The sequence below is a fragment of the Haliotis rubra genome, unplaced genomic scaffold (assembly GCF_003918875.1).
Source record: "Haliotis rubra isolate DU_JTF1 unplaced genomic scaffold, ASM391887v1 Scf861, whole genome shotgun sequence".
Classification (NCBI taxonomy): Eukaryota; Metazoa; Mollusca; class Gastropoda; order Lepetellida; family Haliotidae; genus Haliotis; species Haliotis rubra.
This window is the reverse complement of record NW_025767592.1, coordinates 385,474-402,772: the sequence shown is the minus strand read 5'-3', so window position 1 is coordinate 402,772 and position 17,299 is coordinate 385,474. Positions and strand designations below refer to the sequence as shown.

Sequence of the window (17,299 nt, the reverse complement as noted above, 5' to 3'; positions counted from 1 at the left end):
TTGAAAAATTATCTGGTGGCGTGGAACCCTGTAAATTACTGGAATTTCTTGAACAACCCCTCATTACCAGCTTCTCAACAGACTCCATCATCAGCCTCACCTTCGACTTCATCGATTGCACCTACATTACTGTGGCGATGAGTTCATATTCAAGGACTTCCTATGGGCTTACTCTATCCTCTATTATAACCAACAAGTTACATAGCAGACCTTGAAGAGAAAGCTTTACAAACTGCACCTTTACAACTGTACCTGAAAGTGGGTGATGCTTTCGTCATCCTCCAACCTCGTCATGATCCCACCCAGCTTCTCACCCATCTTAACAACCAACACCCCCGCATCAAATACACGATGGAAACTGAGCAGACCAAGAAACTACCCTTCCTTGATGTCCTTGTGTAGCAGGGCGTGGTGTCATCCCACAGATGACATCCTTACCTTGTCAGCTTGCTGACGGGGTTAACCTCTTTGGTCATGTGGACAAGGCGTCCGACTTCGGATTAGAAGGTCCGTGGTTCGAATCCCAGCACGGGACTCGGAAATTGTATGGCCGCTACACTTGTATCCCGCAACCAACTCCAGACCACTGTGTACAGAAACCCTACCTATACGGATCAGTATATCTACTACAACTCCGACCGTCCTCTCATTTGAGACCTGCATCATCTCCACTCTATTATTAAACAGAAGAGCTAAAAACATCTGCTCCGCAAAACTACACAAAGAAGTCCAATATCTGAAGAGAGTCCTTGTAGAACTAAACCACAATCCAGCCCAAACTGTCAACAGAAACATTGCTGCAACTCTGTCACCTCCCTCCCAAAGACCCAAACCAGATTCAGCCCCCATAAAGACAGTCATTCCCTACATTGATAAACCATCACACTAAGTCAGCGGACTGCTAAAACTCCAAGCAGGCATAGATAGTACCTTTCCGTCCTCCTCCAGCCTCAACAAAAGAAAACCACCAACCAACCATCATCATCAACAACAACAACAACAACGACAACAACAACAACAACAACAACAACAACAACAACCAGACATGTAGCATTTACAAAATAAACTGTGGTTGTGGACAGAGCTTCATCTATAGGCGAAGTAAAAGAACATTAGTCTGTTACCAAGTTCCGACAGTAAATCAGCCATCTCTGATTACAACCAATCTAACCCTGATCACCATATCAACTGGGCTGACATCTCCATTATTGAGAACAGCCAAACGGACTTCACCAAACGAAAACTCACCGAAGCCCAAAACACGCATGTAAGACGGACTTGATTTACACTGCAAGCATAGCAAAGACCAGGGCCGTCTGCGGAGTCATGCTTCGTTGGTTACTGTGAAGAGTTGCCTCCCTTGACACACCTGGCAGACGACACGCCGTGTGTCGTGTTGTTGAATGTATAACTCGTTGCGCTAACCTCTGAATTTTGCCGAGGCATTAATCCCCAAGTTGTGTCTATTGTGTCCGGAGGCGAGGATAACACGAGAGACATTACCGTGGCTTTGGAAGACTTCAGCGAAAAGTAAGAATAATTCGATGTTGTCAAAATGTTCAAACGTAGGGATCTGACCGTGCGTTGACTGCGCAGTATTTAAAACATGTTGCACAGGATTCATGCATGTATTTAAGGATGATTAATTTTCAGTAATGTACATATTCATGTTACGGAATCAGGTCTCTGTTCCACAATTTGTGTCACCAGTTCGCCATGACTCCGTCATTGACGATGTTAGATAACGTTATCTGTCCGTGCGAGCTTTTCGAGTGCAAGGAAGTGGACGAATCTAAGAAAAAAGATGGCAGGGTTAAAATTATACATTTCTAATCATTTATTAATTATGATGAGTTAACACTGGCGTAAAAGAATCTCAATCGTTTTGTAGCTTTGTGTGCCTTACGTATAACAATATATACACAAAGAACTTAACTAAACACCCCTGTATTTTTGCAATGACAGGCCTAGTTTTCAACACGTGCATACAATTTCTCGGAAGAGGTTTTCTTAACGGTATGATCCTTTGACTAAAAAAACGACAAAATGATTGGAATCTATGTTGATTTTATGATGATAATTGCTCTTTTTTAAAAAACCCACTGATTTTCATACAAAACCATGCTTGTACAAATATGGCCCTGGAATGTTTGATGTTGAATTTATTGGTGAATGTGAGCATTCAAAATGTCATTTTGTGTGCCTTACACGATTCAAGGTAAAATACCGAGCGTAACCTCCATGTGATTGTATGACAGCCAGCAATCTCCTCATACCCCCTGTCAGCCTCCTGATCCTCTGAAAGGCCAGTCTGCGCCATTCCTCGTGTAAAGCAGCTTCTATTTGGGCCAGGTTCTGTACAGGAGGATCCTTTTTTTGCACACGACGACCAATCATATCCGGCTAATATGCTCCAAAGTGTTAAGATCGGGGCTCATTCAATCGTGAGATATGTCAGGGGGTGCTTTACTAAGTTCTTAGTGTATATTTATGCGCATTATTCTTAGCCAGGAGCAATCCACACATGAAACAGTCATATTCCAAGAGCACGAAGCCCCGGGTCAGTAGAATACAGGGGTCATCAAATATATTTCTCTCTGCGTAAAATGAAGCTGTCATCTGTTCTACGTGATTTGCATAAATTACCTTGGAGTTGTGTATGACGTTTAAATCAGTTCTATTTCTGTGTTGAATACGAAGGGCAGTTGTGAACGGCATACATCGGTTTAGTACAAGCTTGTTTGTTGTCGCATTAGGCAAATTTCCAACTATACGACCGTGGTCTGTAAATAATCTGGATAATCAGATAATCCAGTGATTGACATCATGGGCATCGATCTACGCGTTTGGGATTCGATGCCATGCATCAAGTCCGCGAGCCTGATCACCCAATCCCATTAATCGTCTCTTACGACAAGCATGGGTTGCTGAAAATCAGTTCTAACCCGGATCTTCACGGGATGGTGTAGTACATCAGTTACAGCCAACCAGAAAAATATACAAATCCATTACGCATGTCAGTTAACAGTAGGTGAAACTTGCTGTTTTGTGTGTATTTCCTTGCACCATCTTTATGATTATCACCTTTCTCAAAAACAACAGCAAAAAACTAAAACGCAAATAAAAAGACATCGTGTTACTGAGGCGCACTGAAAGTAGTTCATGCGCAACTGGAGTCGGATATAATAAATATTCATAGAGATATATATCAGTATTGTATTTATAAATACATAATTAGGCTATTCGTGTGATAACATACTTTCAGGGATCATTTCTAGAGCATGCATCGCCATCATATATTTACGTCAGGTAAAGCTGACAGTCTACAAACCACGAGGACGATATGTTCTGCTTCTTTTGGGAAATGAAAAGATTAGCATATAAAAGAATCAATACATCATATTTGCATGATTACTCTAGCATGACGGGCGGTAAGGTGGTCTGGTGGTCAAACCTATCCATGGAGAACACCTGTACAGGGTTCTGACAGACTGGCGGCGAATGTTGTCCAGTGATGAGTCAAGATTTATTCTCTAACGCCGAGATGAAAGACGAAAAATAAGTTTTGCATAAAACCGGGTTCGAAACGACACATTGACCAAATTTTCAGCGTCAGCTTTTTCCGATTATCAACCACCAGAGGGAGGGGTTTCAAGATGACAACAGAACACCACACACAGGTAGTGTCAATGTTGGCTGTATTCACTGAGTCATTATGGAACCGTGTTCATCCGGGTTAGAATTGGTCTTCAGCAACCCATGCTAGTCGTAAGAGGCGACTAACGGGATCGGGTGGTCAGGCTCGCTGACTTGGTTGACACATGTCATCGTATCCCAATTGCTTAGAACGATGCTCACGCTGTTGACCACTGGATTGTCTGATCCAGACTCGATTATTTACAGACCGCCGCCATATTAAATATTTACAGATCAACCCGCTGGAATATTGCCGAGTGCAGCGCTAGAGAACAAACTAACAGGTACCAAACTGATAGCATGCCGTTCACAACTGCTCCTCGTAATCAACACAGAAATAGAACCAATAAAAATCATATACACAACTCCTAGGTAATATATACATACAAATCACTTACAACCGATGACAGTTTCGTTTTACGCATTATAGTTGGAAATTGCAACAGTTTAATGCTGCATTAAACTATAATGTACCGGTGAATTGCACTTTAAAGAAAAATGTAAATCGAATAAAGTGAAATTAAGATTGCGAATCCTCATAATTCTACCTTGTCAATGAACATTTAAATCTTAGATTTGTATTCAACTTAGGAAAAAAGTTGTTCAACAAACGATCATAGTTTCAAATCGCTTATATTGGTTTGTATTACAAGGGGGTAAGCGCAGTAGTTGGAACAGTGAAACAAATGCACGTGCGGTACGTGATGAGCGTTAGGTTAGACCAACCCTCCTTGTTCTCGGTGTTTCATTTAATGTGCATAACCCTCTCTGAGTGTCATCCTCTCATAATCCCCCACAGTCTCATCATATACATCTATATATACACATTGTCATCCATCATCATCATTTCATGCTGTGTTCTTTATATGTTGTCCTTGTCTGCAGTTGAATGTCAGCCCACTAACATCTTCAGTCTTGAATACCCTTAGCAGCCTCTGATTTCTCCAGCTTCACCTGGACTTCCCCTTCTCTATTTTTAGACACTTACACCACCTAATATAACTGTCCAGCATCTGTCTTCCTTTGACACCTGTCAGATGCTACCTGTCTTTTGATTGGCCTGTTGGTCCTCTTCTCTGAACTTCCTTTCTCACCTGCCCTCCTCATGCATTCTGCATGAACTCTTATAGGAGGGAGGTTCTCTCTTTTTTTCAGGTGAGAAATATTTCAATATTCTTATTTCTCTGTACTTTGTTCTGGAAACTATTTATTAAAGGGTATCTCAGTACTTCATAATAATAAAACATATTTAAATACAATATTATTTCATATATACTGAGTCAAAAAAGAAACTTCACATTCTTTATTCAGGGCACTATACAAGAGCAAGAGATGGTAAGATGGTTAAATTGTTATTATTTCATTGCTGAGATCTGTGTGATGTACTCGATACACTGACAGTGCCATAATCAGTTCCATTAGGCTACACCGCCGTTCCAAAACATGGGTATACAGAATGTCAAGTCACAAGAATAAAAATTCGAAATTTCTCATTTGAATATTGTGTATGGCCGCCCCGCGCATTCACCACTGCCAAACACCGTCTCCTCATCGACTTCCTGATGCTTGTGAACACGTGGTTGGGGATTCTGCGCCATTGCTCTTGCAAGGCAGCGCCAAGTTCCTGCAAATTCTGAGGTTGGTTCCTAAGACCACGAAGCCTTCTCCCAAGTGCATCCCAAACGTGCTCTATTGGTTTAAGGTCAGGGGACCCCGATGGACAGTCCATGACGTTGATTCAAGCGTTTTTGAAGCAAATTTCGTGTCAACATCGCGGTATGCGGCCGAGCATTATCATGCTGGAACTGTAGACCTGGGCCATGAGCCGCCATGAAAGGAACGTGTTCAGGGGTGAGCACCTGGTCGCGGTAAGCAGCAGCTGTGAGGTTTCCACGGATGACCAAAAAGTCGGGAACGGTTGTTCCCACATAAAGCACCCCACACCATGAAACTTCCGCCCCCGAATCTGTCGACTTCCTGTACACAACATTGGGCATACCGTTCACGACGTCGACGTCGTCTCCAGACTCTATGCCTGCCGTCCGCGAATCTGAGGGTAAACCTGAGGGCTAACGTTTTTCTAGAGTCGAAAGATAGGGATCCCATTTCGGATACATAGATGTATCATCTGAGAAAAAATTTCATTATTTTTAAAAATTACATTTTGTGAAGTTTCTTTTTTGACTCAGTATATTATCTAAATATTTACCAGCTATGGCATACTTTGTAAATCTGACTGAGCAGGTGGTCATCAATCATGCGCTACAGCAATGTTAAATATTTGGCTTAAATTTTATACATTCTGCATGAACTCTCATACGAGGGAGGTTTTCTTTTCAGCCTACCTCCAAACTTTGACCACAAATACATTCATCCTTCATAAATAACTACGTTATGAAAAGCAGCCCAGTGGCTGGACATTACCTACTACCCGGCTACATATGCACATGAATAAAATACAAATGTTATCTAATGTTGCATAATGAATGGTAGTAAGGTAAACATAAACGTGAAAAGATTAAAATACATTTACATACACCTCTAAAAATGCATTAACGACAGTAATACATATTGAGACAATTCCTTCTCGCAACGAGACTAAAATGGCAGGTTCTGGCAGCTTCAAAACATAAAATAGGGGTGGACAAAATAAAAACCTAGTTTGCTTGTTTCGCAGAGGCTAATAAAATCGGATTCGGCATCTTCACATATCGATAGAAGATGTAATCGATCATATATGTTGTCCTTGGACAAATGATAATGTAAGCACATAGTTGTTGGTACATGCAGAGCAGCTGAAAAACAGCTTAAAATGCCAAACAGTCCCGCGCTTTGAAACTTGCACTATCTATCATATTACTTCACATCCCGTCTTTACTATTTTGGAGGAAGGACTCGCATTATTTTTACTAGCACCTGGTATATGTACAGGGTCACCCTGTGACTGAAGAAAAGGCCAATCTGATTTCTTGAAAAATGTGCAGAAAGAACTGTGACTCATTTAAATATGGACACCAGCTGGTATACGTACAATGCCATTGCAGCACATGTTATTCTGATCTAGAAATCGTGTTTCGTGGTCAAGCGGTGAACTAGAAGACAACTTGGATATACAATAAAAGGAAGAATCAACATGTTATTGTGAACTTGATGGCAATAAAAGACAGGTTATGTGCTACACAAAGCAAAAGAAGTCCTGAGATCAAAGGGAGGACGCCCTTCAAAGACAGGTAAGACAGGGAAGATCACAGTGTGTTGTTCTGTAGCTTAACTCTTAACACGGGCAAATGGGGCTGATCTCGACGACAAGCTGTCGAGACATCAAACGAAATACGTGAGTCCTATTTACAACTGATAGGGATATCATGTTGACAATGAACAAAAAAAATATTAAAAATATGAATGATATAAAATACATATTTATATAAACAAATCTATAATTGTTCTTCACATTTTTAATATTTTTCGGACACTGTCACATCAAAGGAAATTATGTTTCAGTTCAAGCGCTAAATATCAGTGTGAGTTTAGTTTTACGCCTCTCTTAGCAATAGTCCAGCAATATCACGGCGGGGGACATCAGAAATGGGCTTCACACATTGTGCCCTACACTAAGGCTTAGTCTCTGAATATATATAATTTTGATAGTAACAAACAAGCCCATTTATATTGAAAGGGAGCCCTAGGGAGACCAGAGCTTCAACCTGAGGGAATCTAGACTTGCTTTATTTAGGGCTTTAGCACTGCAGAGAGGGCTTGGCAGTAGGGAAAATAGTGTGGTTCAGTGACTGTGAGACAGACTAATTGTGCCCATCTGGGGAATCGAACCCGGGTCTTCGGCGTGACGACCGACCGCTTTAAATAACCACTATGTTACTCCACCGGCCCCGCTAAATATCAGGGGGAGGGGTGGTTGCTCCTAAATTGTTGAAACTGTGTTCCCTGGTAACAAAACCACTTGATGAATGAACAATTGATTTAATAAATGAATGTTTTTCTTCTGTGTGGTGAATGAATGGTCCCGAGATCCAAAGTATAAATTGTTATCACAATTCTGAATAACTGATTATTAGAATTACAAAACAAAATGTCGTTTGAAACGGTCTAGACCGGTTAATGCAATCCAGATTCGGCCAGGATGTACACAGTACATCTAATTTGGGTACGGGTCATCTTACATGTGGGGTAGCCTAGTGGTTAAAGCGTTGGCTCGTCACGCCAAAGAACCGGGTTCGATTCTCCACATAGGTACAATGTGTGGAACCCATTTTTGGTATCCCCCGACGTGATTTTGATAATAGCAACGCAAAACCATACTCACTCACTCCTAAACTCGGGTACAGATCGACCAATAAAGGTACAAGTGTTCCAAAACTGGTACGAATCTGACGAGACTTTTAAAGTACGGGTTAGCCATTTCCGTAGGGTATGAATCTCACGAGAGGCAGGACGTAACCCGAAAATGATGTTATGTGTGTGCCCAGCGGTAACAACCGATTTGCAACGACCAGGGGTGTGCAATGTGAAGAATCAGCTCGCAGTGACGACCTTGACGTGAAAGCACGTGTTTACTATTTGGACCCGGAAGTTGAGAGGTAAAGGGAGGTCATTCTCACAACAACAACAGCAACGCTTCAAGAAGGGATTACCAAAGTCGAGCACATTTGAACACTTTTGTGGAATGTAAAAGGATGATATAAGTACACGCCTCGGTGAGTATGACATGATAGTTTTATATTAAAATATAATCAAGAAACAAGGAGATATCATTCATTTTCTGTTCGGATTTCGAGGCCTGATCGAAACCCTTTGATTTAGGGTTTAGAGTGTATGGTTGGCCCTTACCTCAGATCAATGTGATACGATATATCACTGCCTGCCTATCTGAATTTATCATATTATAATAATCGGAGGGCGTTACTTATAGGGGCACTTATCCAGAGCGATTAATGTTTTGCGCCAACAATCGCCTCCTCGACCGTGACGGACACAGTGACTGGGCAACTGGGCAACCGAAACATTAGGACAATAGGAGCGGTTGAAGCCGATCAGATACCGTTATTTGCAAATTTCCACGGTAGTTCTTGTCTGATTGTATCCCAGGAGTGTATGCTTTGCTATTTTCTGATGCGTGGATGATGGAGTTTGTTTCTATGACTGATGCAACACCAGTATTGACTTATCAGATAAGGATGAAGTATAATATAACATTTCAAGCGTATGTACGCACATAAATTTTGTAAGTCTTACATATTATCATGCTCATGTTTAATAATAAAAATAACAAACCACATCACCAAGTCGCTCCCACAAAAACATGTCAGTACTCCTTCTAGATTCTCAGTACACCTCCACTTGCAATATGATGTGTAAGTACACCTGCACCCCCAAAAGTTATCTGGAGCCCTGTTATGATATTAAAAACACACATTTGATTGATTGATAAACTAAATAAACCTCACTTTGCCATTGCTAGAAATATCTGAGAATTTACTTAGGTAAATAGGTATGCTTATATATACTGTTTTTAACTTTAGTGCACAGCAAATATTTAAATGTATTTCTTATGCAACAATGAAGTTCCGTTTGTGTTGTACTACTTTTTTGCTGTAACCCATGTTTTGTGGTATAAATCTACACCTGTTTATTTGTCATCATTTACTTGATGGTCAGTTAATGAATTTATAACATGTATAATTAGTGGTAACACCATTTAGATTACCCGACAAAGGTTGCCATTTAACATTTCTTGTGTCTGGAGTAAATACTCAACATTATAAATTAAGGTCTGATGTGGCAAATGTATAGTATACTATGTAATATGTGCATATAATGCAGCAAGGGGAATTATCAGCTGAGGTAAAAAAACAAACATCGATCAAAGGATTTACGGATATTATGCTGATAAATTACTTATATCTTGCAAAACAGATTTGTCAAAAGGTAGTATTTATATATGTAGTATACTAAATACACTTTATCATAATGTGCCTGTGTAAAACCAATGTTCTTCAATATGTTGATTGATTGTTCATTGTTGTCTAACTATTACTTTCAAAAGAATTGTGGACATCATGCAAATAGTTGTCAGGTGTGCTATCTTGGGTGACCAATGAGACTATACACCTGAATGTGAAAAACCTGAATCAGTCACGAGACCAGTTGAGAAACTGTCACTAGTTATTTTTTTTTATTTTTTTTTTTTATTGTCATGTTTTTATTCCCAGAATTATGTTTACAGACTTTACCTCAGTAGTACAGTACAGTCCAGGTATCTTCTTAGTATGCAAGTACAGTGTTTCTTTTATCTCTTTGTCAAATAACATGCTGTTCACATATATATAAAAAAACAGTCAAAAACTAAACATGTATATGAAGTGTTACGTGTTTACAGATTTTAACTCGGTAGTACACAGTACAGTACAAATAGTTTCATTGTACACAAGTACAGTGTTTCCTTTGTCACTTACTGTAACATCATACTGTTCACAAATATGCAAAAAAGCATGTCATTGAAGTATTTACATGTTTACAGACTTTATCTCAGTAGTACAGTACAGTACAATACAGGTAACCTCATAGTACATAAATATGTAAAATGGTCAAACTAAGCATGTATATGAGATTTTAACTTTACCTCAGTGAGTACAGTACAGTTACCAGTACAACATAGTACACAAGTAGTGTTTCCTTGATCAGCATTGTACATAAAGTGTTTACAGTTACACAAATCTGTTGATAAAAGTTTAATTATTGGCAAATAATGTATACAATTTGAAAAAATCATGCTTCATAATATTTGATGACTTTCTGCTTTTAATATGTCTAATATTCAGAGTTTGCTTTTTCTGCTTCTTCTATAGATAGCTTCTTTTTCTGAGAGAAAAATTCATTTCACCCTCTGAACCAGTTCTAGAAGCTTCATTTTTTCTACTTCCTTCCATATCTTTTCACATGAAAGCATTAGAACAGCAGGTGTACCATGGTTTCCTGAATCTTGTCCACAGAATGTACATAAGTGTGATTCAGATATTCTCTATCTTGTACAAGAAGCTATTTGTACATCTATAAGACATCAGATTAATATTTTCTTGTTCTGATCTATCAATTATTTTATTCAAACACACATCTGTACTGAAGTCTCAGAGCAAATAAAATCTGATAAAACATTTTACTCACCCTTTTGTGTATTGATTATGCTGTATACATTAAATGGGAGAGTAGGATCATATATCCTTTCTTTGTAATCATTAATCAAACATCTTTTATGTATCTCGATATTGTTGACTTGAGCCCTTGATATAGGATAAAATTTGTTTCTAAATTATATGTTTCTACAAGTTTGTTAAAGGAATAGATTTCACCCTTTTCATTGAACATATCCTTAATAAAACGTATACCCTTTCCTATTCAGTGCCTATATTCAACCCATATGCCACCAATAGAGATATTAGAGTTGTACCATAATGATTGAGTCTTTATGTCTGACATATTTGTAATCTTATCATAGCATTTGGATAGATACAAACCCCATGCCGATACAACATCCTCCAAAAAAAATATTTGTAATGTATGGTAATAAAGTAGTGTTCATATATAAACAATCCAAAACCAACCATAGGGTATCTATTCCTGGGATAAAAGTTCCAGCATGTTTGACCCAATATGACTTATTGTGAAGTCTTTTTATCCATGATAGTTTTGTGATAATATAGTTGATTTAACATCAGGTACCTTAATTCCTCCATATTTAGGTGGTTGTGTCATGACACTTCTCTTGACCCTATCTATCTTACCACGCCATATGAAGTTAAATTCTTGGGGTATATTCTTGGTTTGTTATCCTTAGGCAAGATCTACTTTTTGGCCTTAATTAATTAAACCCTGTTTTTGAGTTACTGATAGAGGGAACCTACTTTTTTTATAAGCATAGTTAAGAGAACTTAAAAGGTACTTACAGTGTTTCCTCCCACTGTTTCTTCTAAGTCAATTTCACTAAGATTTCTTTCATTTTGTATACAATTTTTTGTAGAAGTTTTTAGTTTCTTCTAATATTTCTTCCTGTTTATTAATTACATTTCCAGCTTTTGTTTCAATTTGATTTATAGATTTTATTAAGGAAATTTCTAGCTCCATATGTAGGAAATATTTACTTGCTTTCTCTCCCTCCCTCTATCCATTTAGCTTTTTGACCTTACAAAGGAACCTTTGGTTTTTAATAAATTAATTTCTTCTAATATAATTCTTTTTACTAGTTCTTCTTTTCATACAAGTGACTACTTTCATCTAGTTGTATTTCTAATTTCTCAATGTCTTTTAGTTCATTTTCCTTACTCTTTTTTTTTTTGTAGCTGAGTACCAAATAGTAATTCCTCTTATTTCCATTATAATCATTTAATCGCAAAAGCAGCTGATCATTTATAGTGTATGTATTTTCACCCCTTCTCTGGTGTTTTATAAAGATTTATTACATTACCTGTATCTTTAACTTTTCTTATGTATTCTTTATCTTTAAGAGAGAGTTGTTAATATTTCCAAAACCTTTTCCCCTGCTTAACTCTGTTGTTGTTAATGTTATGGATATAAAGTGATCTGTACATATACTAGGAATTATTTTTGAATCTCATTATATCAGAAACTAAAAAAAAATCAAGGCGTTATGCTTGTTTAATAGGTGTGGGTTTCGCCAGGTAAATCTTAGACTACTTTAGGATGCATTTCCCTCCAAGGGATCCTTGAGGTTCATTATATCTACAATTTCTAATACTTCTTTCGAGGACCTGGGATTATTGATGTGTTTATAATTATATGTATCCATATCGCTATCCATGACTAAATTCCAATCACATGAAAAATAAATGTTTCAGTGTCATTCTTATTTGCTAGCTCTTCTGCCCTTTCCTTCACATGTTTGTAGAATTCAGGTTTGTCCAGCCATATCATTGAACAGAGTATAAATAAATTCATTTTTTTTTATATTTAACCCCACAAAGTTTCCTTCTTTGTTATCATATGTAGTATTTAAGACTGAAAATTCAAAGTTATTATTAAACAAGATAGCTGTCCCTCTTGCATTGCTAAGTGCTAATATAACATTCTTTATAGCATTGCTGTTTTATCAATTGTTCCTGATCTCTGGTAAAGTGGACATCCTGTAAACAGAATATTTGGGCTTTCTTCTTCCTTAGAAACCAAAACCTTTTTCTCTTCAGTGCATCCCCTACAGTTCATAGAAAATATCTTGAACTTTTTTATTACCTTCCATTTCAGTCATGTTCTATATTATATTTTATGTCTATATAGTAAGGATATGCAGATATTTTTCATATACACTGCATAATGCTTATTTTCTACCCTGTACATAAAATTATTGCTGGGATTTTTATGTGTACCATTTGGGAACTACTGAGTAACAAAAACATGAAGATGCAAAATATATCAAACAGTACTAGGAAATGGATCTCCATGGGTAACAGTCAAGTAGAAGCTACATACTCTCGACTCTTTTTTCACTAAATACGAACTTCAGGCGAATTTCATAAGTGAAATCGTATCTAACATATGTAGGTATATAATTCACATAAAATAAAAAACACTTTAACACCGGTCAGTGAAATATCTTTTGTTTACACTGTGTTACTTTCGCCATTTTCCTTCTTCACATCACATATAGAGTCACATGATCACTGAAGTCACGTGAGCACTGTCGGTGAGTGTAGTCTACACACTATCCAAGTCAAATGTAAACAATTTTCACTAAATGCCATTTCAGAATTCCATAGATGAAATCATATCTAACAAATATCTCGTCGTGGTTTAAGCATAACATAATAAAAGCGGCTTCAACACCGCTCAGTGAAATACCTTTTGTTTACACTGTGTTACTTCCGCCATTTTCTTTCATCCATTGATCAGTAAAGTCACATGATCCCTACAGTTCGTGAGCACTGTCAGTGAATATAGATATCTTATCGAAGTTAAATGTAAACACAATTTAAGCAGTTAGAATTACTCGCTTGGTAAAGATAATTAGTCCTGATAGTGTAATCAAAGCCGAAAGCATTGATACTGTTCAAATTAAGATATTTCAAAGCGGCACAATCTATCTCCATGAAGTAACAGAAAATGAATATCCACCATCATTTGCCAATCGGCGTACTAAAAAAGTTCACGTTTCCTGAAATTAAATATACTTTCAGGTGTTTATGATAGAAAATAATAACAAAAGTGCATCCCACAGTTTTTCTACTGGCCGCTATTCACCAGTTGGAGCAAAGTCTGAAGTCTTTTCAACACTTCACATTTGTTAGATATAGTCAAACACTGTCACTATAAATACCGGTAATAGCTGTAAGCAATGTGTATTTTGTTCAGACTTAGAACGATATATTTTAAACAGGATGACTCACACGGTAATGTCCTTGAAGTCAACTGAAATAAAATGACACATCCTTGAAATTGCACATGACTTCGTCTCGAAAGATAGATTACACAGTAGAACTGCAATATAGAGTCTAGTCTTCCCTGAATCCGAGGTGTAAGTTAGTAAGTAAATTGACCTCAAATTTCCTCCCTCAAGTCCAATATCTTTCCAGGCATGTTTGGCGGTTTCTCTGTGCAGAACGATGTCTGGGCACGGATCCTTGTCTGTACTTTCTTCTCGTTCCTCAGGGTATATGCTCTACTCGCCAACTTGCCTCTGTATTTTTCACCGCTGACCGGAGGTCAGTTCTGATAGTGACTTTTTCCTTTTCACAAATCCTCTGCATGCTTGACTCGCATTTCTTTACTGCATCTCTGTCCATCATTCTCTTAAATTTCAATCGGTTTGGGAGCATTCTTGCTTCTGTTGAATGTCTGGGCAGTGTATGTACCCTCAGAGACTGATTGAGCGGTCAAGTCCCAAATGAGCAAACAGCTCTCTGCACGCGGTCGGCACTACACAACGCCATAGACAAGCAGATTCTGCTTTCTGTTGTACATTTCTTGTATCTGTAATTGTCTCTGCATTTCTGTTTTGTAGGTTTGAATTCTTCCTTCAACAATTTGTAGGCACCTTTATTTTCTTTCACACCTTCAGCGTTTATTTCGACGCCTACCGTGTCAAATTAATGCGTTATTTCCTTTAGTTCATTTATTTCCGTAGTAATATCTTCAATTTCTGTTGTTATTGTCGCTGTTTGTTCCTGTAATGCATGAAGAATAAATTCTTTCATCTCTCTGTTCGGGTCGCCGCTTGCCGACATGGCCATGTTTTCTGTCTCGCTTGAGCTATCTTCAACAGTACTTTCTTTCTCCTCTGGTCCTTTTAATTTGTTGATGAAGCCATCCATCAAGTTAATTGGTTGTGTCTGTTTGTCTTCTGTTTGTTTTTTATTAGTTTTTCTTCAGTTGGCCACTTCTTTACGTTGATTTTTGTGGATTTTTGTAGCTCTGTCTCGTTTCAGCGTCCGACCGCCATGCGAGCCCAACCGGAAGTTGATCACTAGTTATTACTTCTTTGAGTGGCATTTAGAAGTTGGTATGATAGGAAAGATTTTTTATGGATAGATATCTCCTTTATTGCAGTCAATTAGCATCTACACTGAAACGTCGCATCGGTTGCAATAAAGAAACTGTCTGTCCATAAAAAAAACATTCCTGTTCATCACTAGTTATAATGATTTATACTTTTCTTGCATGTTAGACTATTGAAAGACACATCACATGGAACAGGTTTCTTTGACAGCTGCAGATGAATGGCATATCATTCCTTTATGTGGATATTGATGGATACATTCCTTGAACAGTTAATGGCCTGATATCATTACTCTAACTTTAGTTGGTTTTAATTTTAATATTTTTATTCCTTTGTTGGAGCATCCAACAGAATCATTCCACATCCTTTCATTTCGATGTGATGTTCGATGAGACATATAACATACACTAGGTCGCACTTAGGGTGTGTGTGTGTGAAATATGATAGGTAATGTATAAAATGTCTAGACATTACAGTCATGTTATAAATTCACTAAACACAGATCTTGTACTTTTTATGATGTTCTGAAATGCATAAACATATTTAGGATAAATTAATTAGGATTATGACAAAAGCATCAACCAGTCATGGGGAATTGTCATTGTCCCTTTAATTTCAGAACCTCAAAACATTACCTTACAGTTGAAACAGGACGATGGATTAAAACATCCCCAAATTAATAGATTATATTCTCTTTGTAATTCAAATGATATTGGAGAAGAATTCCACTTTTTGTTTATTTGCCCTACCTTGATGTAGAAAGAAAAAAATATCAACAACTATTACTGTAGAAACATGAAAGACACACAAAATGAACCAGCTTTATGACTCAAATAAACTAGGAACAACTTGTTTGAGTGGCATTTCTAGAAGTTGGAGAGTCAGATAAGAACAAAATTTATGGATGAACAACTTTCTATTTAGGTAATGTGACGTTTTTTATACCGATTCTTGTATCGCTGTCAGGCAGATATGAATTAGTTAGAATACAGGGTTATATATAAATATATACAGTATATAATTAAGAAAACCAACAAGATTGCGATATATTGCAATAACTTCAGATATATTGCAATATATATTGTGATATATTGACTGGAAGGTTTCTGCCCAAGTGCGAACATGATAAATTTATAATAGATCTCTGTGTACGACAGCATCTTCTTAGTTGTCATTACACCATACTTTAAGGCTCCCCGTCCCCATTGTGTATGGCTGTATGCCAATGGTTTACAGATTAATAAAATGATACAGAGCTTTTATGTGGAATATTTAATTGAAGTATTGCAGCAAAGTTTTGCGAACATAATGATAAAGGTAATAGTATAACATGATTGTCATGGTCAGTGTTGTTTGCTTCAACAGAGTGCACTTCAATGCAGGATGTACTTATTCTTAAAGTACAAGGGTCGATCAAAAAGTACGTAGCCTTACTATATTCTCAATGTCCAATGTTTGAAAAGCTTCCATTTTATTTTGAAGGAATCTTTAGCAAAGTCATATCCAAAATTTCACATGTGTGGGTAATGTGGTTAACCAGATATTTGTCATCACAACACATTTCTCACAAAATTGCAGAAAATGAAAAAAAAATTGTCTTTTGGTACCTCTTGGATAATAGTATGCCCTCAGATAATGTCATATAAAATATGTTCAGTATAGTATTGGATGACTTCCCGTCATGATCAACAGTCAAAGATTTGGATTGACTGATTTATATTTAGTTTGGGGCTATTTCTTAAGGACACTCCCATTTTAATCTTTCAAAAACATTGTGTCCAGATATTCAAGCTGGTACTGTGTGTTTACAATATATTGTGAGCTGACATTTGTGTGACCATTCAGTATTTAGTTTGAACCCTTGGCATCATGTATGCATAAGTGAACACATTAGAATAAGCTATGCCCTTGTGATTACGTCATCTGAAGGGGAATGGGTAGTGTCTCCAAAACAAGCTCTTTCAGTCAACATGAAGGGTGGAGTCACTTTAACAAGCGATTATAATTTCAAATTGCTTTTTTATGAACTTTAATATCTAAGTGTGATTCTAGGGGACTTCTATCAATCTCAAAACACACAAAATA

At 37.5% G+C, this 17,299-nt stretch overlaps 1 protein-coding gene and 1 pseudogene across 2 annotated transcripts in view; both read left to right on the top strand.

Moving 5' to 3' along the window:
* Positions 1-1,292: 1,292 nt before the first annotated feature.
* LOC124262969 (monocarboxylate transporter 4-like) overlaps positions 1,293-17,299 on the top strand; it is a 42,458-nt gene continuing 26,451 nt past the window's right edge. The window contains exon 1 of one of the 2 annotated variants that reach the window (XM_046697589.1): positions 1,293-1,530. The gene's annotated coding sequence lies outside the window, so the exon portion shown is untranslated. Of the gene's footprint in view, positions 1,531-8,139; positions 8,409-17,299 lie in introns of those variants that run through there. The other variant, XM_046697588.1, reaches the window with a different exon arrangement.
* LOC124262971 lies at positions 3,248-3,449 on the top strand (annotated as a pseudogene).